The 23080-nt window shown below is 37.1% G+C and overlaps 1 protein-coding gene across 3 annotated transcripts in view; it reads left to right on the forward strand.

Annotated features, from left to right (window-relative positions):
- The window catches only part of Piezo (piezo type mechanosensitive ion channel component), a 1325935-nt gene that overhangs the window by 1249257 nt on the left and 53598 nt on the right, over positions 1-23080 (forward strand). The window lies entirely within an intron of this gene.

Below are 23080 nucleotides of genomic sequence, written 5' to 3' on the forward strand. Positions count from 1 at the left end.
CAACACCAAATATATATACATAATATTTCTCTAGTTCATTGGCTGGACTCTTTTCGATTAATATTTCACTTGTTGACGATGATCTTTCTATTCTGCTGAAATTGAGTTTGTTCCAGTAGCAGACCTTTCACCGTTCGCTGTCATTTCCTGACTGTCTGAGATACAGGAAGCCCATTACTCTCCAGCACTTGCTAACTTTTGTCTAGAACACTTAGAAGAAATCCCTTTCTCCTCCATACAGCCTCAACCTTCCTCTTGGCTGTGCTGTGTTGGCAACATCTTTGCTGTCTTGCCATATAAAAAGATGTCTTACCAACCTTTGTAGTAAACATAAATAATCTACACACTTCCCCCCCCTCCCAAGGAAAATTTTTCACCATTGAAATATAAAAGGACAATAAACTGGCATTTTTAATATCTTACTCTCCCACTCTCCTTCAGGTGAACTAACTACCTTTATCTATCATAAACTTACCTTCACTGGCTTCTACGTACAGCGACCTGCTCACCATCCTTCCCAAAAAAATCGAAATCTTTAAAACTCTACTTCATCATGCTCATATTATTATTATCATCATCATCATTATCTGATCTCAATGGAGTCAAAAAGCACTCATCATGGGAGGTCTATACAGGAAAACCTCGCTTAATGCAATTAATTAATCCATCAATTACTGCATAAGCGAAATTGCATTAAGTGAATACAATAAACAACAGGAATAATTATAATTCATCCATCAGTTAGCATAAATTTAGAAAAAAAAATTACAGTATAAGCTATATTAGAGGATAAAATCATCAAAGTTGCCTCAAATACATGCCACACATCTATTCAATGCACACCCTTCTCTTTGCACAGCTCAGCCAGCATACCATTCATGATTCTCACTCTTCATCTCAACTCATTATTGTTATACCTTGGCAACACACTGACAACCTTTCCAATAGGTTATTGATGAGAAGGATAACAATGTAGTTCAATAAAACTTGCGTCCAACCAAATCATTTGTTCCCACAACCACCACTAACTCTGTTGCTTGTTTCCTTCTCACATCCAAAGCATGAATTATCTCGCTCATTCTTCCTCCTGGAAAGCAGACCTCTTCTCTCATTATTAACCACACCTCTAATAATGGAATCATACAGGAAAACCTTGCTTAACATGATTAATTAATCCATAAATTAATGTGCGCTAAGCAAAGTCGCATTAAACGAATACCATAAACAATAGGAATAATTATAATTCACCCATCAGTTAGCGTAAATTTGGAAAAAAAATTACAGTATAAGATATATTAGAGGATAAAATCATCAAAGTTAATAAAAATCAATTGCTTAAATTTTTGTTTAATGTCTAAACATTTGATTAAGCTACTTTTTTACGAAAAAATTAAGTAAAGATATTTGAATCGTGCTCGACTTTTTCATCTTGTCGTGCAATTTGCGATAGCTGATGATAGCTTTATCAATTATTGGACAGACTTCAAAGCTTTGTTCCATATCAGGATCAGCATCAAACAAAATTTCATTAATATACTCAATTGATTTGAAAACTAGCTCAAGTTCTTTTGCACTTAGCTTCTTAGTCGTAACATTCTCTTCTTGTTTGCACTCCTTCATATGCATGCTGTTCTTCTAGTTGAAGTAGATCATACTTGCTTAACTGTTCTGAATGGGAATCAAACAAGTTTCTCATATCTTCGTTATCTAGTTCATTAAATCCAAGTTCTTTTCCAATTGTGCTGATTTCTTCTGTTAGATCTTGGATTTTGTGCATGATAAACTAACATACTCTATTCATACTCTATTGGAGAAGATATACTGGAGGAAGTAGGGGAGACAAGAGATCTGGGGTTGATGATTGATAGAAACCTGAAATTCAAGGGACATATTGCAAAGGTGGTGAAGATAACACAAAGGATTGCTGCAATAATGAGAAGGACGCTGACCTGCAGAGATAAGAGTTATCATTCTGTTGTATAAGACCCTGATTAGACCACACTTCGACTATTGTTCCCAGATTTGGTCCACAGGATTTGAAGGGGATAAATTAACTGTGGAAAGGGTATACAGAGACGGATAACAAAGACAGTTTCAGGACTGTACAATGTTAGTTATGAGGATTGGCTGAGGGAATGTGGACTGCAGAGTTTAGTAGATAGAAGAAGGAGAGGTGATATGATTGAGACTTTTAAACTGTTCAGAGGTGGTTACAGGGTTGACACTGGGGAGTTCTTTCGCTTGGTTGAACAGCAGGAAGGAGTGATGACAAGGGGCCATCCCTGAAGTTACGAAAGGAAACTGTGAGCAAGAGGGTGAAGAGTGATTTCTTTGCATGGAGGGTGGTTGAACCATGGAATGCGTTGCCTGATAGAGTGGTGAGAGCGAGATTGGTCAATGAGTTTAAGGAGTGGTATGATAGACTTTGTGTTTCCTAGGAAGGACCTCCCACGTTGAGTCTTGATAGACTTGTGTTTCCTAGGAACAACCTCCTGCGATGAGTCTGACTCCTTGGAGGCCTGAATAATAATAATAACATAGGCTTGAGTTTAAAGTCACTTCTGCATTGCCTCCTAATAAAAGCGTAAAACGATCTTTTGATATTTTATATCTTGGTTGAGATGCTTCAGTTTTAGCAAAGAAAGTTTTTGTTGGCATATGCTGAATATTTGCGTATCGTCATATTAATCACCCTCCTGAATTATCCTTTGCAATTCTTCAGGAAACTTGGCCACAGAATCTTTATAAGCACTAGTAGATTCCCCAGTTATTCTTACATTATGAAGTCCAGTTCGATTTTTAAAACGGTCAAACCATCCTAAACTCGCAGTAAAGCTTCCACATTCCTCTTGAAATTTGGTCTCTTTCAATGAGGTAAAAATATTGAGAGTGTTTGCATGAATATTCCTTGTACTAAGAGGATTTTTTTTTTTTTTTTTTTTTCTAATCCTCGATCCAGAGTGACAGAGGACAATCCATCCCGATCATTAAATGACTTCTATTTCAGGTGATTGGCATGCATAAAGAACTTTTCCTTGTTCTTTGTATTCTTTGCTCTTATTTAATATAGTTCAAACTGTAGGCTCACTGTATCCCAGGTCTTGCACAATCATTGTATTACTAGTGCTACTTTGATGTCTTTTAATGACTTCCAGCTTTTCTGCTTGCTGCAGATTGGCGACAAAAAAATTTTGCGTAACATAAAATTTTGCATAATGCAAAAAAAAAGTCACATTTACTGATTAATCATTTACTTAAAGCGAGAAATAGTATCATTTCCTCAATCGCAGTTTCCACACTTTCAGGCAATGCATTCTGCTCACCTCTCTCTCTCTCTCCATGTAAAAAACCTGATTCTCACTCACCTGCTCACACCCTCCTTATACAACTTCCATGGATGGCCTCTTGTTCTACCCTTACCCCCCTCTACTCTATGAAATATCTTCTCCGGATTAATCTGGTAACACACCCCCCACCAACTTATATATCTCTCCTCTTCTTCTATTCAAAAGTTTCTATAAGTTACATTCCCTCAATTTCTCCTTGTATCTGCTGTAGACCTGACATTAACTTAGTAAACTTACTCTGAACCCTCTCTAATACATCCCCCTGAAATTCAAACAAGCAAATCTGTGCACAGTAGTCCATATGTGGCCTGATCAAAGACTTATACAGGGGAACCATAACCTCTTCTGCATGTCGATATCCTCCTCCTTATTGCCATAATTTGTTGGGATGTTCTTACAATTTTAGCAATGTGATTCAACTCCTAAACTTCAAGTCTCTGTCTATCATCACTCCTGATCTCCCATCTCCTTCACTTTCATCAAATTTTCTCCATTAATTGTATACTCTGCATCCCAACCTTGCTTACCAAATTTCAAGACCATGCATTTTGTACCATTAACACAGTCTATTCAGATTCTCCTGCCTCTACTTCTCATAGTCCCTGCATGTGGGGGTACCTGTTTGTGGTGGAGGGGCCTCCGAGTGATGGATGGAACTGGCCGTTTTCATTCTTCCTCTTTTTCCTTACTTTCCTTCCCATATTCTTTGCTCTACCTATCCTGAGTCTTTTTTACTATCCTTTCTTCCAGACCATTATCACTGGGATCCAAATCCTTGTCAAATGTTTGCCATGCAGTGCAACCTATGGACATCGGAAAGGGGGGGATCCTAGTAATCTTGCACTATTTGCCTCTGCATCGGCAAGATGGCGGTCCTGGATGACCAATCCAGGATAATTCAGCTAGTGGACTTGCCTGCAAGGATCAATGGTGTTGCGGTAAGTATCCCACCTCATGATCCAGAGCTGCGATCCAAGATTTACTGTAGCATTGGTATAGTGTCTGGGGGTAGCCCTGGCATTCCACTCCCAAGCACAGTCATTGTTTGCCATTCAGTGGACGTCCATGTGGTGGGTGGGGAGCTCTGGTACTGGACAAAAAACTCCTTGTTTTTGGTTCAGTGCCAGTTCCATCACTGGGAGATCCCCCCCCCACCACCACCACAAACAGGTGTACCCCACATGCAGGGGCCATGAGATGTAAAGGCAGACATTGTGGCCTTGCAGAATAATCCGAATAGACCGTATTAATGGTGCAAATGAATTCTTCATCGTCAAATATTTTAGGGCCCTATCAAAGTCCCAACCAAGTACTGATACCATACCATAAACATAGCATTTAGTAATAAAAGTAAGAAACAAAAGATATATGATACTAGTATAAATGTATTAGTGTTTTTGATCATCCATGAAAAAAAAATTCACATTTCACGTCCATACACACCGTATGGTCACTACCATACCTCACTGGGTTTTGGGAGTGAAGTTTTCTGTTAGAAGTGGCAGGGTCACAGATGCCCTTTCTGCACAGAGTTAGCAGGACCATCACAAATATCCATGCCCGTGGTGGGATTCAAACACATAACCCTTTAGCTAGAGAGCAGTTACGCTAACCACTAGGCCATCCAGGCCAGCATCCATGCAACAGGTGAAAAGCCAGTAGGAAAATTGTCACCCTTCTTTATTCAAATGGGTTTAGAAGGACTGGTAGGACCTCCCAAAATTGTTAAGAAATTACATTCTGGTGATATCCTTGTGGAAACACATTCTGAAAAACTACTGGGAGCAACATCAATGAGTGGATCACAGTAGCATCTCATAAAATACTCAATTCCTGTGGATGAGTGATATCAAAATGGGATCTCCTTAATGTTCCTGATGAGGAGATATGTTTAGAGCTTAAAGATCAGGGAGTGACAAGTGTGAGATGCTTTCTGATAGGTAGGGATAGTCACCTTGTTCCAACCAGGAACATTTTCTTTACTTTGATACACCTAAGCCTCCAACATCTGTAAAAGCAGTGTCTCACTCCTGTTAGAGTGTACATCCCTTGATCTGCTAAGATGCTATTAATGTCAGAAATATGGGCATGCCCAAACTGCCTGTCATGGCTCTACAACTTGTGCCTGATGTGGTAGTAAAGAGCATGATAACAAATCTTGCTCTTCAAAAAAAGCTAAATGTGTTAACTGTCACTGAGATCATCCAGCTTACTTTCATGCATGTCAAAATTGGAAAGATCAAACAGAAATACAAAAAAATTATAAAGAACAAAACATATCAGGGTTGCAAAAAGAAAGCTAGCCACCACCACACCTGCTCTGAAATCCTCGTATTCTGAGAAGGTAACAATTAAGAAAATGTCAACAGGCAACTCATACTCGGATGTCTATTCCACCATCTGATAATTTCCCCATACTTGAACTTTATGATTGCGAATGCTTCTCTGTTGAGTGCATCAATCACTTGACCTATGGTCTTACTCTAGAGCTCCAAAAATGGTTCCATTTGATGAGAACCCATTTGTCAAACAAATTATGGCAAAGATAAATCACCAGACATCCCCAGAAAATATGGATACTTTAGCATCCACTGAAAGTAAATTAAACTTGGCAGCTGACCTTAATACGTCGACATATTGAATATTTTACCAGAGGAAGAGATGGATTCTGGCCATCCATTCTTCCCAAAAACAATTGATAAATATAAACCTGACAAGGATAAACCCTCAACCTCCCGAAAACCAAACACTAAAGGCAAAACAAGAAATTTTTTGCAATTAAACTGTCATGGGTTTTGCCAGGTTATCAATGATATCAAGATTTTGTTGCAGAAACACAAACCTTTCTGTTTCTGTCTACAGGAAACATACTTAAGACCCAATGAGTACCTTAAGGAATTTCACTGTTTTATGCAAGGGTAGACTTGGAGGAGTAGCTATCTTAGCAGACAGTTGTACTCCTTTCCATCATGTCCAAATTAATGCTGCTCTGGAAGCAGTAACGATTTGCTTATCCGTGGGATTTCTTATTATACTATGTTCAATTTATTTACCACTGAGTGCTGAATTAAATGAAAGCAATCTTGATAACCTTATCTTGCAACTGACTGCCTGAAGCCATATTTCTGAGACTTTAATGGTCACAGTACTTTGTGGGGGGTAGCAATTTGTGAAATCACCACGAGTTCGAATCATCGAAAGAATCCTTGACAGTAATGACCTCTCCCTTTTGAATAACAGACTCATTACTTCCTTACATATACCTATCCACTCATATTCTGCAATTGATCTTATAATCTGCTCTCCTTCCATTCTTCCACTTCTCGTGGGATGCCAAAGAGAACATATATGGAAGCAATCACGTTCCTGTTCTTTGCATACTGTCTTCACAGGAACCATATTCATCTACACAGATGCCTATATGGAAAATGGACCAGGATGACTGAAACACTTTTTCTCATCTTGCAAAATTTAATGTTGATACTATCAGTCAAACACATGTCAATGAAGCAGTAAAGTATATAACAGAGTGCATTGTCCAGGCAACAACAGCCTTTATCCCAAAACATCATCTCAATTTCAACTCTGTCCAAAGCCTTGGTGGAACCCAGAATGCCAGACAGCCAAAAAAGATCAATACAGAACATGGAAGATATTTCATAGATAACCCATCACATCAAACTTAATAGCTTTTAAGCGTGCTTGGGCCAAAGCATGTTATGTGAGAAATCAGAGTCAAAAACAATCATGGATCCAATTTATCTCGATCTCGTCAATTAATCAAAGACATGTGCAAATATTATATGGGATAAAATCCATAAGATGAAAGGTAAATATAGAACACATCATTTGTCAATCTTTGACAAATGGTGTATTTTATATCTACCTTTCACAAGTTACTGTCACTCTCATAACATGAGGGTAGTTGAAAGACAACTTCAGCAATCAATTGATCATATTTCTCTGTGGACTTAATATTGGATTCAGGTTTTCAACAGAAAATAAAAAGTGTCTGTGTACACATCTGTTGAAAATGCACTCTTTGCACAGATCCTGAATTAAGAAGAGGATGAACTATTATTCCGGTAGCTACAGAAGCCAAGTTCTTGGGACTCATCTTTGACCGAAAACATTTCTTGCACACATTCGTCAACTAAGAGAAAAGTTCAAGAGAACATTTAATCTCCTTTGCACTCTATCCTCTACTGAGTGGGGTGCCAATTAATCTTCATTGCTTTGTCTTTATCATGCACTTATACATTCATAGCTGGATTATGAGTCTCAAGTGTGTGGTTCTGCAAGGCAGAATAACCTGCAATGGCTGGATCCCATCCACCATCAGGATATAGGATAGCTAATGGTGCCTTTTGCACATCACCTACTCAAAGTCTTTATGTTGAAGCAAATGAACTAGCTCTATCACTTAGATAGAAACAGTTGTCTCTTAATTATTCCCTAAAGATAAAATCCCTTCCAGATCATCCTATATGGACTAGTCTCTTTTCTCTCTCACACTGTGCTGGGAAGCTCAATATCACAGATGTCAGACTGCCATACGTCCTTTTGGTATGCATGTTAAACAGACTATGTAGACTGTTGACATGAATGTTGATAAAATTTGCCTACACCAAACATAATATCCTTCCATATCAGGTTTACACTCTATCCTGTAATATCTCACTTTGTCAGCTACAGAAGTCTTGTACTCCATCATCTGCCTACCTGCAATTGTTTAATGCACACAAAGCAGCCCACTCTGATGAGGTGTTACACCTGTTGTACATTATGAAAACCCTTAATTGTGCTGGATTCCAACCATATTGGAATTAAGGGAAATGAAGCTGCAGCTGCTAGGTCAGCTCATTCTTTCTCCATTTACTGTTATACATACACTACTGTAATATTTTGTTGTTCTTTTACTTACATATCCTGAGATGCTGCGGCAGTGTAATATTCTCGGTACTTAATTTAATACGTTCCCCTTTTAATACTCTAGATTCCTACCTTCTGTATTCTATACTCCTTTTACCCAAGAACAATGGAAATATTTATTTAGATTTTATGACTGCATCATCCATGCCTCGATATGGTGCAAGAAATATAGAACTTCCAGTAGGTTATTAAATCTTTCACAACAAAATCCCTTTATTGTCCCCAAATTATCAATTTGCTTTGCAGTCCTGGCCCTTTTCTCAATTACTATTTATATCAACGTTTTCCGCTTAGGTTCGATTTTTATTTAAGATCAGTGCATTGCAATTAAAAATAAGATCAGGCAAAAACTTCTTTAAATGCAACATAGGATTTAATAGTCAACAAACAGGCATATATTTTACACTATAAGACAAAGGGTGATCCTCTGTCTCAAAAAAACTCTAAAAACAAACTTGCATATGTCTCTACTTCAATTAATACAAGGCACATATCATGTTATCTATCTAGCTTAAAGAATTATCATCAATAAACTTCTCAATACTTGCATATATCTCTCTTCAATTAATACAAGGCACACATCATGTTATCTATCTAGCTTAAGGAATTATCATCAACAAACTTCTCAATACCTGCATATATCTCTCTTCAATTAATACAAGGCACACATCATGTTATCTATCTAGCTTAAAGAGTTACCTTTTAACAAACTTCTTGATATCTGCATATATCTCTCTTCAATTAATATAAGGCACACATCATGTTATCTATCTAGCTGAAAGAAATATCATTAATAAACATCTTAATACTTGAATAATCGGCATTAAGGACATGTTACGATTAATATAACATATTGTAAACTTAGTTAAGAAAAATCATACAAGATTATATACAGGCATTAGATAAAAATCATAACCCAAAATATTTCCTAGGAATTAGCTATACTCATTCTTAGATGCAATCATCAAAGCTATTCTCATTCTTAGATGCAGTCATCAAAATCCAGACAGAACAAGAGTCTCTAAAAGTTATTCTGGCTATTAATGTCCCTCTTATATGCATTTTTCCAGTTCTACAACCTATTCTTATAACGTCACACAGTCTAAATAAAACAATATTTTAACTCACATGGGCTGTCTTCTGTTGGGTTTCACTCTCCAATTCTGTTGTCTGCGACTTCCTATGTTTCCTTTTCTTCGTCTCAAGTTTTGGATCTCTCCTCCTTCAGGTCCTTGGGATACCAGCCATTCATCAGGTTGGCTCATGGGATGTGGGTGAAGATTCATCAGCGTGTTAATACATTGGCGAAGGGTAGCGAATTGTTAGGGCCTTCACGGACTTAGATAAGTGAAACGGCTCATAGACAAGTTCAGCTGCGCCCCAGCTGATTCGTTCCCTGGTCATCTACACTTCTGGGCTAAATGATGGCTCGCAGCATGGCTTCCTCCTTGACACGTCAGAACTTCACTCTAAGGCTTTCTATCATATTGTCTCCTCGTATGCTCGTTTCTTCTCTGTGCAGAAATTACTTGTGTCTCTGGAAGTCCCATCTTATATTCCATCAGTTTCGAGACCCTGGGTTCAGTTTTCTAAACCCCGTGCACTGACGCAAACTCCTTACTTAGTCATATGATTCCTGGTTCTGGAACCTTCGACAAGCCCTTTCTTCTCCGTCTTCGTGCTTTAATCTCATTAAGTCAGCCAGCGGAACATCCATTTGAAATCTTGCCGCCCCCCTTTTTGCATTGACCTCGAGGTCACTTAGGGTTGAAGTTGTAAACAAAATCAAATGCCATTCCGACTGTAGAGCGTTTCCCTTAGCCTTGAAAGTTTTACATCTTTTGTTCAAAGAGATAGCTAATTCCCATTGGACTGTACACATGTTACATACAATACTAAATGTTAAGAGAAAAGACTATTTACAGGTGTTCTAGGCTCTGCCTAACTGTAAAAACTCGTTGCGTTTGTTATACAAAATTTATTCTTGTTGCATCGAATTTTTACACTACAGACAGTTTATAAGATCAATTGTTTACTAATTTCTATTTGACTATTTATGTACTGCTGTAGCCTTTACTGTAATTTTATTTATATGTCGATACTGCATTCCTTGGCTTGGTTTTTGAACATGCATTTTGCTAACCAGTTTGTCTTTTTCTATTTATCTACTGCTGTAACTTTTGTCCTTCTGTATTGCTGTAACCTTGACTGCAATTTTATTTATATGTATATACTTCATTGCTTGGCTAGTTTTTTGTACATGCAAATTATTTACAGTTTTCCTTTGACTATTTATGTATTACTGTAACCTTTAGCCTTATGCATTGCTGTAACCTTTTCTACGGTGTGGTATGACCTTTGCTGTTCTTGCACCAATAAACTATAACCCATTCGAACAACTTCTCATGGCCCTCCCAACTTTGCATCATCAGCAAACAGCTGAATATCTCCAGTTAATGCAGTCCCAATGTCGTTAACGTACAAGTTAAATTATTTTTATCATCATCATTAAATTCCTGACATGTACCTTCAAAGGGTGTACAGGATATGATAGTACTACATGAAAAATTTACATCATTACTAACTTCCTATCTACAATTTTCCTTCAAATCAGTTATTACTTGTCAAGACTTCAATATTATCATTATCAGATCTTATATTTCTATCGTCTAAGGCACATTGTACCGTATCAATCCACTTATATCTTGGTCTTCCTCTGGGTCGTTTTCCTGCCAACCTGGCAGAGAACACTTGTTTTGCTAATCTTTCCTCGCCCATTCTGTTTAAGTGACCACACCACCTGAGATTTGACTGGTTTGAACACTGTCTCGTATACAGCTAATTTAGTGTTCCAACTAATTTCTCTCTTATTCCATATGAATTTATTCAGTTGACTTCCTACCATACCAGCTTTGTTGATTCTGTTGTCTATTTCTATATTTACCATCTTCACTAAAAATCGTGCCTAAGTAGCTGAAATGTTTTACTTGTTCCACAGGCTCCCCGTTCACAACACAGTTGACATTTTCAACAATTCTACCTATTTTCATTGTCTTTGTCTTTTTAATGCTGCCCTTCATACCATATCTATTACAACAGTTATTCAATTTAGTCAGGGAATCTTGCAAACTTGTAGCGGATTTATTCAGAAGTATAACATCGTCCGCATAAAGCAAAGAGCTGATATTAACATCTCCAATTCTGTTATCATGTTTAATACCACTTTCCTTCATAATGTGATCCATATAGATAATGAATAACAGAGGGGATAATGTACATCCTTGTCTCACACCAGATTTAACATTAAACCATCTTCTTGTACTTCAGTTCTAACTGCTGACTTACAACTCAAATGCAGACTAAGTATTACTTGATATAATGCCCCATTGACACCATATAACTGTAACGTATTGAATAGATTCTCTCTTGGCACCTTGTCATATGTCTTTTCCAGATCGACAAAACTTAAATACGGATCTTTATTATATTTCCATGCTTTCTCGACTATTTGTCGTAAAGTGAAAATCTGATCCTGACAGCCTCTATTTGGCCTGAATCCAGCTTGTTCTTCACCAAGATTTTCTTCCACAATTCTTCTCAACTGTTTCTCAAGTATACTTGCATAAATTTAGCCAGGAACACTCAGTAGGGAAATACCTCTGTAATTCTCACATTCAGTTTTATTTCCCTTTTTATATGTGGGCACTATTAGAGTTCTACTCCAATCATCGGGAATTTGTCCCTCTGTCCAGGCTCTCTGAACTATGCAGTGCAGCCATAAGACTTTTATACCACTATACTTCAGCATTTCTGATCAAATATCATCTACTCCTGCTGCCTTTCCACATTTCAAGCCTTTGATGGCTTTTTCTACTTCAAGTATGGATATGTATTCCTGACTGTATGCTTGTTGAGTGTTTTTTACCATCACTGCTTGTTTCATTTAGCAATTTTTCGAAGTATACACCATACTTCAAGGACTCTCTCCTCCATTTCTAAGCTTCTTCAACAACCTCCAGAATATCTTACCACCTTCTTGATATTTTATTTTCTATGTTCTTGCCAAAGTCCTCCCATGACTTTTCTTTAGCTAGTTTTACACAATGTTTCTCTTTCTTATATTTGTCTCTGTATTCTCTAAGAGCAAAAGCTGACTTATTTGCCAGGAACTTTTGATATGCTTTCTTCTTTTCCTTCACTGCCTCTTTAACTTCCTTTGCCCACCATGAGTTCTGATTTTTCTATCCTTGCAGACAACCTCTCTGGCTGAATCAATTGGATTTTCTTCAAGGCTTGTCACTGAATCTCCAAGGTTTGGTTCCTGTTCTGAAGCTCTTTCATTTTTTCTTCAATAATCTTTGTGTATTTTAGTCTACAGTTCACATCTGAGAGCTGCTCAACTTTTATTCACTTTAAAACTTTCTTACATGTTATTCTTTTCAATACGAAATTCAATTTTATCCTGCTCAAGACTAAATAGCGATCACTTCCAATTTCAAATCCTCTGTACACTCTGGTGTCCTGCACCAGGGAGAAAACATCACTATCAACAATAACATAGTCAATGAGACTTTTCTTATTCCTTGCCTCTTCTCTCCATGTGAATTTGTGCACATTTTTATGTTGGAACATGGTGTTAGTAATAACCAGTCGATGTCCTGAGCAGAAATCCAACAGGTATTTGCCATTATTATTAGCTTTGCTCTTTTCTCCAAATTTTCCCAAAATATTTTTGTATATCTGACAATCATATCCTACTCTGCTATTCAGATCCCCAACAAAGACCAACTTTTCCTTTTTCATTGTATCAGTTGCTTTTTCTAAAGCATCAAAAAATTCCTCCACTTCTACCTAAGTAGAACCTTCTGTGCGACCATAAGCACAAATAAGTCTCATTGTCCAGTTCCCCATTCTCATATTTGCCCACATCACTCTACTTGAGACTGCCTGCCATTCACGAAGATTAGCCTCGTATTTTGTGTTGTATACTATGGCTACTCCTTCTTTTCCTTGATTGTCATTGCCTGAATATAACATTTTGTATTTATTGCTCAGAAAGATCTCACCAGTTTTTGTCTTTTTTGTTTCAGTCACCCCTATTATATCGATCTGGTACTTATCTAATTCCTCAGCTAGCTCCATTTCTTTGCGATTCAGGCTTCTTATGTTGATAGTACCAATCTTTAACTCTGGTGATGTTGAGTTGGGGTGTGTTTTCAGATTTGTTCCACTAACTGTTTTTTCGCTGTTCGCCCTGGTTCCCTGGTAAAAACAATGGGGACCTTGTTTAACTGGGTGATGCCCCAGGCCGGTAAACTTTTGTCATTTTGTACCATCATTTTTTATTTTGGTTTAACCAATAAGAATACAATTTGTTCGGCTAAATCCCAAATTGCCAGCCCATCCTTGTTCGTTCTGTATCCTGGTAGATACCCAACAGGGTACACCACGAGAAGGTGAGGATTGGACATTAGGCCAGAAGCCCTGGTCGGTTCTCCACATTCCTTTAAAGGCTATGTGGAGGTCTCCTCTCAGTTATACAGCTTTGACCCTTAAACACCCCTTCAATTATTTTTATTATTATTATTATTATTTGTCCGTGCAGCTAGCCTAATGACTATGTGCTTTGAAACATATGCCTGGGAAAGGAGTGTCCTGGTTTTGATTCCCATCACCGTTGTAAGGATCTTTCTCAGACATAGCCAAGCTAACCAATCTTGGGTGTGGACAGCAGGGTTTCTCTGTCCAGTTTATCTGGAGTTTTTCCTCCTGCAAGCAGGCAAACCGGCCCCGTGAAGACACACAAGACTACGACGTGAAGTCATAGAATATACTGGGAGGCATATTGCAGTCACCTTATCCTCAGGATGGGTACAACTTAGAAGGGCTTAAGATAGCCCTATAACAGATCAGTAGGCCTAACACGTAGAAGGAAGGGGAGAAGAAAAAAAAATTATTATTATCCAGGCACCTCCATGGAGTCCAAAGACGCATTGCTGGAGACGCAGTCTATTCACACAATCTATAATACCTCTCATTGAACCCATTAATACAAAAAAGCATCACAACTGACTCTGGTAACCCATTCCACTCATTCACCACTCTCTGAGCAAAACATCTAGTCCTCACACCCCTACTGACCACACCTTTATTCAACTTCCAGGGATGACCCTTGTTCTGGTCCCTGTAGCAATGTGCTGAAATATTTCCCCTACATCTAGCCTATAAAATCATTTAAGCAACTTAAGTGTTTCTATCATATCCCCTCTTTTTCTCCTATCAACCAACTTCTGCAATCTACACATCTTCAATCTATTCTCACAGGGAACATTCCACAGACCACTCACCATCTTAGTCACTCGATTCTGAACACTCTCCACTGATTCTTCATCCCCAAACTTCCTTATCTCTACTTGTTAATGTGTTCTTCAATAGCCAAGTAATCTTATGGGTATAAAGCTTAGAGATATATATTTCCTGCTATAGTGCCATCAATATGATACACAGCTTGTAATCTGTTTATCCCAAAATGCATAACTTTACATTTCTTGACATTAAACTGACACCCATTAAGTTTTGCAGATATTGACAACCGATTTAAATCATCCTGCAAGCTCTCCACATCTCCTTGATTAACTATTACTGTACTTAATTTCGCATCACCAGCAAACAACTGAATATTTCCTGCATCATTTATGTATAAAATAAACAGCAATGGTCCCAGCACTGAACCTTGTAGCACACCACTAGTATCCTGTTTTCACCTCGATTCTTCCCCTCCATATACCAGTTTTTAATATCTATCCAGCAGCCACCCTCTTATCTGCATAACCAGTTTTTTGTTCTAATTTGCGTTACAGAGTTCCACGTGGTATTCTGTCAACTGCCTTTGCAAAATTCAGCAAAATCATTTTGTGTAGCCATTACCTTTATCCAGCTCAGCTGTTACTGTATTATAAAAAGTTAAATTACTAAGGCATGATCAAGCCTTCACAAAGCCATGTTGACCCTCATATAGTATCATATTTTTATCTACCCATTCTTGAATTCTCTTTTTTATCAATTTTTCTAGTACTCTTACCACCATGCTTGAGATACTGATTGGTCTATAATTTGCTACTGCATTCTTAGAACTTCCCTTATGCAAGGGAATTATTTTGTCCTCTTTCCACTCCATTGGAAACTCTACCAGAGCTGAGACTTAAAGAGCCTAGTCCAATTCTTCCACCTCTGTTCCCACATTAGTGTCTATCACATAGGTTAAAGCAGTAACCTCACTAGAATGATATACCCTTACAGAGTGGTCATTCAGTAACTCAACTATTTTATATGCTTCTGAATCCTCGTGACCATCATCACTCATTAAGGTTAATCTTCCATAGTCATTCTTCCTCCTACATGCCACATAATGAAAGAACTTTGGGATTTTAATAAATTTGGTATAATCCTTTATCCAAGTGTGAGCAAAGTTTGTGCCCAAAAATATCTTCAGGACTGGGGTAAGGTAGTACAACACCAGGCAGCTCATAGCAATGGTGGACCAAGCTAACATCACTCCTATCTCAGTATCTCCCATAATGCAAAACACATCTTTGCTACACAACTATGCATTAAGGGAAGGGCCACTACCCAAACTAGTTTCGACCTTTATTGAGGTCTCTTCAGTGGGAGCCAGGCCCAGAAGTGGAGATACCAGGCAGAAGCAATTGCGAGGTCATCTTTACCTATAGGATGTTTGCTTGGTCCACCTTTGCTACGAGTTGCCCAGTATTGTACTACTTCACTCCAGTCCTGAAGATATTTTCAGGTGCAAACTTTGTTTGCTCACACTTGGATAAAGGATTAAACCAAATTTATTATAGTCTAACCAAGTGAAAAATAAACTTTCAACTTTGGGATTTCTTTTGGCCTGCTCAGCTAGATTCTTCTCATAATCTGATTTTGCCTTCCTTGCTATGCTGGTCGCCTTTCTTGCCTGAGCCTTGTACTGTTCATGAGTTTGCTGATCACCTTTTGCTTTATATACCCTCCACAGCATATTACTCATCTAACTCCTACCTGATTAACCTTCCTTACTCTAGTTATACAATTTAATACTGCTTCCTCTAGATCAGCACTTCCCAAACTGTGAGCCACAGCCCCCTTGGAGGCCGTTAGTTTTGTTGAGGGGGCCGTGAAATAATGGAAACAAATTTAAAATGTTTTAAGACTAATAAGATAGATAATACTTATCTATATAAAAATATAAGATAATGTGGCATGTCATATGTGTAAGTAAGATGCTAAAAATGTATTTGAATTTGATTTTTGCAATATTTGCTGTGTTTGTTTTGTATTGAATATAAATACAATAAATATTATGATAATATATATCTGTATTACGATTTTTTTTTTTTGATTGGGGCCGTGAAATATTTTAATTTTTCCAAAGGGGCCTTTACATCCATAAGTTTGGGAAGCACTGCTCTAGATGACCTTAACTATATCCCATGCACTACTAACATCCTTACCCTGCAGTGTTTTATGCCATGGTACAGATTTAAGCTTTTTCCTAAGCATGTCATAATCACCTGCCTTGCAGTTCCACAAATACCCCTTCTTGATAGAATATTCCTCATATTTTACAATCTCCCAAGTCAAAACCACATGGTCACTTCAACCAGTTAGAGGTGATGTTGTCACCTTGGTTATGAATAACTCTCCTGAGTTATCCATAACCATATCTCCATAGTTCCCCATAAGTCCCCCCCATAATAATCACTCTACCTATACTCATTATACTAATTTGGTGATGCATGTCTTCCAGATCACCTGTGGAACTCCCTGGCCTGTGGCAACAGTGAATTGTATATTTTGTCTTATTGGCCTTAATCTCACATCAGATTGATTGAAATGAACATCTACCCTCCCACCTGTCTCTTAATCTTTTTGGCTGCAATGCATCCTCTATCATCAGCAGTACCCCCCCCCCCATCCTATCTTCTCTATCTTCCCTGAAAATACTAAACCCTTCACATTCAGTCCCTGCAACGAGAGTAAGGTTGCTCAAGTCGTACTCCATAAGAAAAAGCAAGTATAAATTGTAGGATTCATTAATTAAACAAGAATTTATTCAAAACTTTTGTTAACATTGTTGTTATTTATTATGATAAAGTTCAAAATATATGTATGCTTTTACATGAAATTAACTACTACATTTTTTAATAAAAAATCAGTACGACTAAGGAAACCAGTGTCCTAAGTTGTACCACCATCCTATCTTCTCCCATCCTACCTTCATCCTATCTTCATCCCATCCTAGCTTAAGTTGTACCTGAGAATAAAATCAAACAAAACATAGGCTAACTAAAAGCCATATTTCTTAAGTAAAATATTTAAATAAAAGTATTTTTATCCGGTCACCGTTGCATAATCAGTTATTACAAACATCACAAGCATATTTCTTTATGTTTTTTGTCAACTCCAGCACATAGATCATGTACCGATGTCTTACATTTTAAGCACTGAATCATGTTTTCTTGACGGTCTTCTGTACAAAGATTACAAAACCAATCGCCATTACTTTTATTGACTTTTTTCTTTTTAACTTCCATTGTTTGTATCTTTCTTTTAACTGCTTCTTTCCTTTTATTTTCTGTAATTGTAATTTCATTTTTATATGGAGTAGACGTTACTTCCATAGATGACGTGCCTTTGTGTATTTTTTGACTTATATCTGTCAAATGTGGAATAGAACATGAAATATTTAATCATGTCCTTATTTTGTGTGGACTCGGAATTGAGGATGTTGTGGTAGAATCAATAGGTGCCACATTTTCTTTTTCAGGTGTTTCATTACGTAGTGGCGTGATTGCAGCGGTAAGATTGTCTTGAGTAATGGTGTCAATTGGAGGAGTTTCAGTTCCTAAAGTCACCGATTGAGTTGATTCCGTGCATAATGAGTTTCAGCGACTTGAATTGAAGTAGACTAATCTTCATCTCTAAATACATATCTGTTGCATGGCCATAAACCGGTAGATTGAAAATTGTTAATGCGATATCCATACGGACAGATTTTGAGTATGCAATGCCCAATAATTCCGAAACAGTAGTATGGTTAATTTTGTTGCCAGGATTTGTTCTTAACCAAACAGATGATGCTTTGTTATAATAGGTTTTCAGTGATTTGAAAAAAGACCTGTCTAAAGGCTGAAGACGGTGGGTTGTGTGAGCAGGAAAAGATAGCATTATTATGCCATACTCAAGTGCTAGGTGTATAGCATCAATATTTTTTGTGTGGGTGGTATGGCCATCCAAAAAATAATTAGTACTTGCTTCTTGTTACTCTTCTCCAACCTGGTGCATCGGATAAAATGTTTCAACCACTGAACAAAAAGTTCTGATATAAAATAAAAGCCAAAAGGCTATTTTTCTGGCAACCTTAATAATAATGAAGGGGATACAAATCCTTTGATGTTTATCTGCCAGTAAGCGAAACTCTCTAAGAACTTGGACTAAGATCTATGAGTTTAGGGGCTGTGTTTTTACATTATGAGAAAATATCAAGGATAGTGAGGGAGCTTGCTCCACCTTTGATACAAGTTGCTTGATGTTGTACTACCAAGTGGTTATTTACACTTGGATTTGCCAATAGTTTTCCGGTATGAAACTCATAGATCTTAGTCCTAGTTCTTAGAGTTTTGCTTACTGGCAGATAAACATCAAAGGATTTGTATCCCCTTCATTATTAAAAGTTCCGATGTTATCCATCCATTTTTTGAGCATCCAAATATGGTCCTTGGTGGTGCTCCTTTCTTTAAATAATCGTTCAAACGGGAACGTTTGAATATTAACATTGGAGGTATAAATTCACCAGCAGCATTCATACAGTATACACATGTAGTTGTCGAACCCCTTTCTCCACTAGTAACTACACCTACTTGATGTTTTCCTTTTTGAGCAATGATTTTAAATGATTTGTGAACTGTTGATAGACCAGTTTCATCTGTAACCAAGTTATAGATTTGATTGGCGGTGAACTTATACTCATCTAATATATTTTGAAGGACAAGGAAGGATTGTCCTTCACGAATTTATAGTACCATTTCTTCCCTGCCATTTTTTCCTTTATTAAAACGATGTGGTAATTCATATTTTTCATACATATGTGGCAATTCATATATAACTGATCTAAGAAAACCGGTGTTCCAATTGGAACACCGGTTTTCTTAGATCAGTTAGAGTAAGCCCAAAGAAACAGGATTCTAAAGTAAGAACATGTTTAACTAACTCCTTCTCCATTTTTTCAGTCAGACCTTTAGGCCTTCCGAATTTGATTTGCTTATTTAACCCTCGAAGATGACATCGCACAGTTGGTTTAGGGATTTTATATTGTCTGTGTGCTTCATTAAATCCAATATCACCACTGCGTAATTTGCTTAACACCTCATACATATCTTCTTGTTTCCAACTATTATAGATTTGTTTTGACATGTTATCAGGTCTATAATAATAAAAAAAACAGAATTAGGAAGAAGTTTTGAACGTATGCAAATTAATGTCTTCTTTTAATTTTGGCTTTAAAATGTACCACTTTCAAATAATTTATAAATGACAATCAAAGCAGTATCTATTTCATGTCCTACTGTCTTACCTGCACTGGCACTCGGCAGATGAAATTTAATAACAGAGAGAGGAATTCCTTAAATCATACCAGTACGACTTGAGAATCTTATGTGGGTATGACTTAAGAGACAGCATGTGGTACATTTCAAATAAACATATGAAAACACTGAATAAAGCTACTATGATATCATTTTGAATAAACAAGTATTTAAATACTATACAATGTATACCTGAACAGGAAAATGAATTTATCAATAATTTGCTTGCTACAAAAACTACCAAAGATATACAGAAAATTATAAGAAAACAACAATAAACTTACTTATTGAAAGAATTTGTTAGTATGCTGTAAGTGAACGACATTCACTATTCAAACCAATATGATTTGAATAGTGAATGTCGTTCACTTACAGCATACTAAGTGTACATCGAACTGAAGTGTACATCTTCTTGCCGCTAGAAGTGTTGTTGTCACAGTATTAAATTCAAAATTTAAGAGGTACGACTTGAGCAACCTTACCCTACATCATCTGCTGTTAGCTAAGTCTCACTAATACCTATAACTTTTGGTGAGGTTTTTCACCAATGCCAAAAATTCCTCTTCTTCATAAAAATTATGGAAACAACTGCTGTGTTCCAGTAAAACTTCAGTTTAATATAAATCAAAATAATCAATAATGGTGGCATAAAAATCCCAAGAATTTGGATGTCACAAGTTGTCCAGCAAACCTGATTTTTGGACTCATTTATTTCAGCTTTTATTGGCCACCATCAATACTTTTTTGTTTTAATTTATATGTATAATATATGATTAACTTTGTGTAAACATATGGCTCTCTAGCTTAATTTATTTTTGTAACCAAATTGATAATAATAATACGAATCTAGCATTCATGTAGTAAGGTTTTTTCCCACCAGAGGTCAGGCTAATAGTTTTAACGGTTGACCAAATCAATGTCACTTTAGCATACCGTGCAGATTGTAGTCCAGTTTGTTTCTTTATATATATGTGTATACTCCAGATGACCTTAATGTGAAGGTCGAAACATTGAGTGATTATAATAAATTTAGTTTAATCCTTTATCCAAGTGTGAGCAAACAAAGTTTGCGCCTGAAAATATCTTCAGGACTGAGGAAAGGTAGTGCAACACCAGGCAACTCGGAGCAAAGGTGGACCAAGCTATCATCACTCCTATCTCAGTATCTCCCATAATGTAAAACACATCTCCTTGCGGATATGTATAATGTTATGCATTAAGGGAAGGACCACTAAGGGAAACCGGTCTGACCACTCAGACCGGTTTCAACCTTTATTGAGGTCTCGTCAGTGGGAGCCAGGCCCAGAGGTGGAGATACCAAGGCAGAAACAATGGAGAGGTCATCTTTACCTATAGGAGTTTCCAAAAGGTGTGCCACCTTATTATTAAATTAAACTTTCAACATCTTTCTCTAAATCCAGAGTAATTTAATAATAAGGTGGCACACCTTTTTATATATCCTTAAGGGGTGTACAGGATTATTATTATTATTAAACAAGACCTCATGGAGTCAAAGACTCATCTAGGAGGTCCTTTTATCTCACACACATCTCATCATACCGGGTCTTAAACACATTCAAACTCCTTGCAGACACCACACTCTCAGGCAAGGCATTCCAATCATTCACAACTCTGCACGAAAAAAACCTGCCTCTCACGCCCTCTTTATACAGTTTCCAGGCATGACCTCTGGTTCTCCCCTGATCTCCCACTATTCTCTGTAGAACTTCTCCACCATTGATCCTATAACAACCCCTTACCAACTTGTAGGTCTCTATCATATCTCCCCTCTTCCTTCTCTCCACTAGACTCTGCAAATTACATCTTTTCAATCTTTCCTCATACTCGACATTCCAGAGGTCAAAAACTACCTTAGTCAGTCGCCTTTGGACCCTTTCCAACATCTCTTCATCCTTCTGAAAACCAGGTGACCAAATCTGGGCACAATTATGATAGTACTACATGAAAAATTTACATCATTATTAACTTCCTGTCTGCAATTTTCCTCCAAATCAATCTGTTACCTGTCAAGTCCTTTTCTTTTAGTGTTACACGGTGATCAGCATTCATTTTCGAAAATATGGATTTTACAACCGTGTTATAACTAATTATTTTTATTATCCCGACGTTTCGATCTTCATATCAAGATCATCTGGAGCATGCACGTATATACAAGACAAGCTGAGTTATATTACAAACCATAAGCTAGAGAAACAATCATTTAATCACATGTTATTCTACTGGCATGACCTCTAGTGAAAAAAAAAAATTATAAATTACATCAGGCTAGATTTAATTTAAGATAATATGAATAAACATTTTTTCGAAAATTTTCCTCCAAATCAATCTGTTACCGGTCAAGTCCTTTTCTTTTAGTGTTACACGGTGATCAGCATTCATTTTCGAAAATATGGATTTTACAACCGTGTTATAACTAATTATTTTTATTATCCCGACGTTTCGATCTTCATATCAAGATCATCTGGAGCATGCACATATATACAAGACAAGCTGAGTTATATTACAAACCGTAAGCTAGAGAAACAATGATTTAATCACATGTTATTCTACTGGCATGACCTCTAGTGAAAAAAAAAAAAATTATAAATTACATCAGGCTAGATTTAATTTAAGATAACATGAATAAACATTTTTTATTTTAGATAGTTTTCTTTCCGCACTACGCTCATTCACCAAGAATTTACGGACTACCGAAAATTCACAAAGAAAACACACTGCTAAGGCCTATTGTTGAAGGGATAGATAGTCCGACTTATCACTTAGCCAAAAAATTAGCGGCAACACTCAAGGATTTGGTAGGTCATTCCCCCTCCTATATCAAAAATACATAACGCTTCATAAACATCATCAAAGACATTACACTAGAAAAAGATGATTTATTAGTCAGTTTTGAAGTCTCTGCCCTCTTTACGAATATCCCAATCAATGATACAATCCTTCTTTTACAAAACAAATTCTCTCCAGATATCATAGTGCTCTTTGTGCATGTATTACATTCTGGTTATTTTATATGGCAAAACGCTTTCTACCTACAAAAAGAAAGCACAGCCATGGGCTCGTCATTATCCCCCCCCCCCTTTGTTAACTTTTACATGGAACATTTTGCTTTAGGTTCTTCCCCTTTAAAACCCAAAGTCT

Source organism: Typopeltis vanoorti, chromosome 9, assembly GCF_054136105.1.
Source record: "Typopeltis vanoorti isolate ZY-2024b chromosome 9, IOZ_Tvanoo_1.0, whole genome shotgun sequence".
NCBI classification, from domain to species: Eukaryota; Metazoa; Arthropoda; class Arachnida; order Uropygi; family Thelyphonidae; genus Typopeltis; species Typopeltis vanoorti.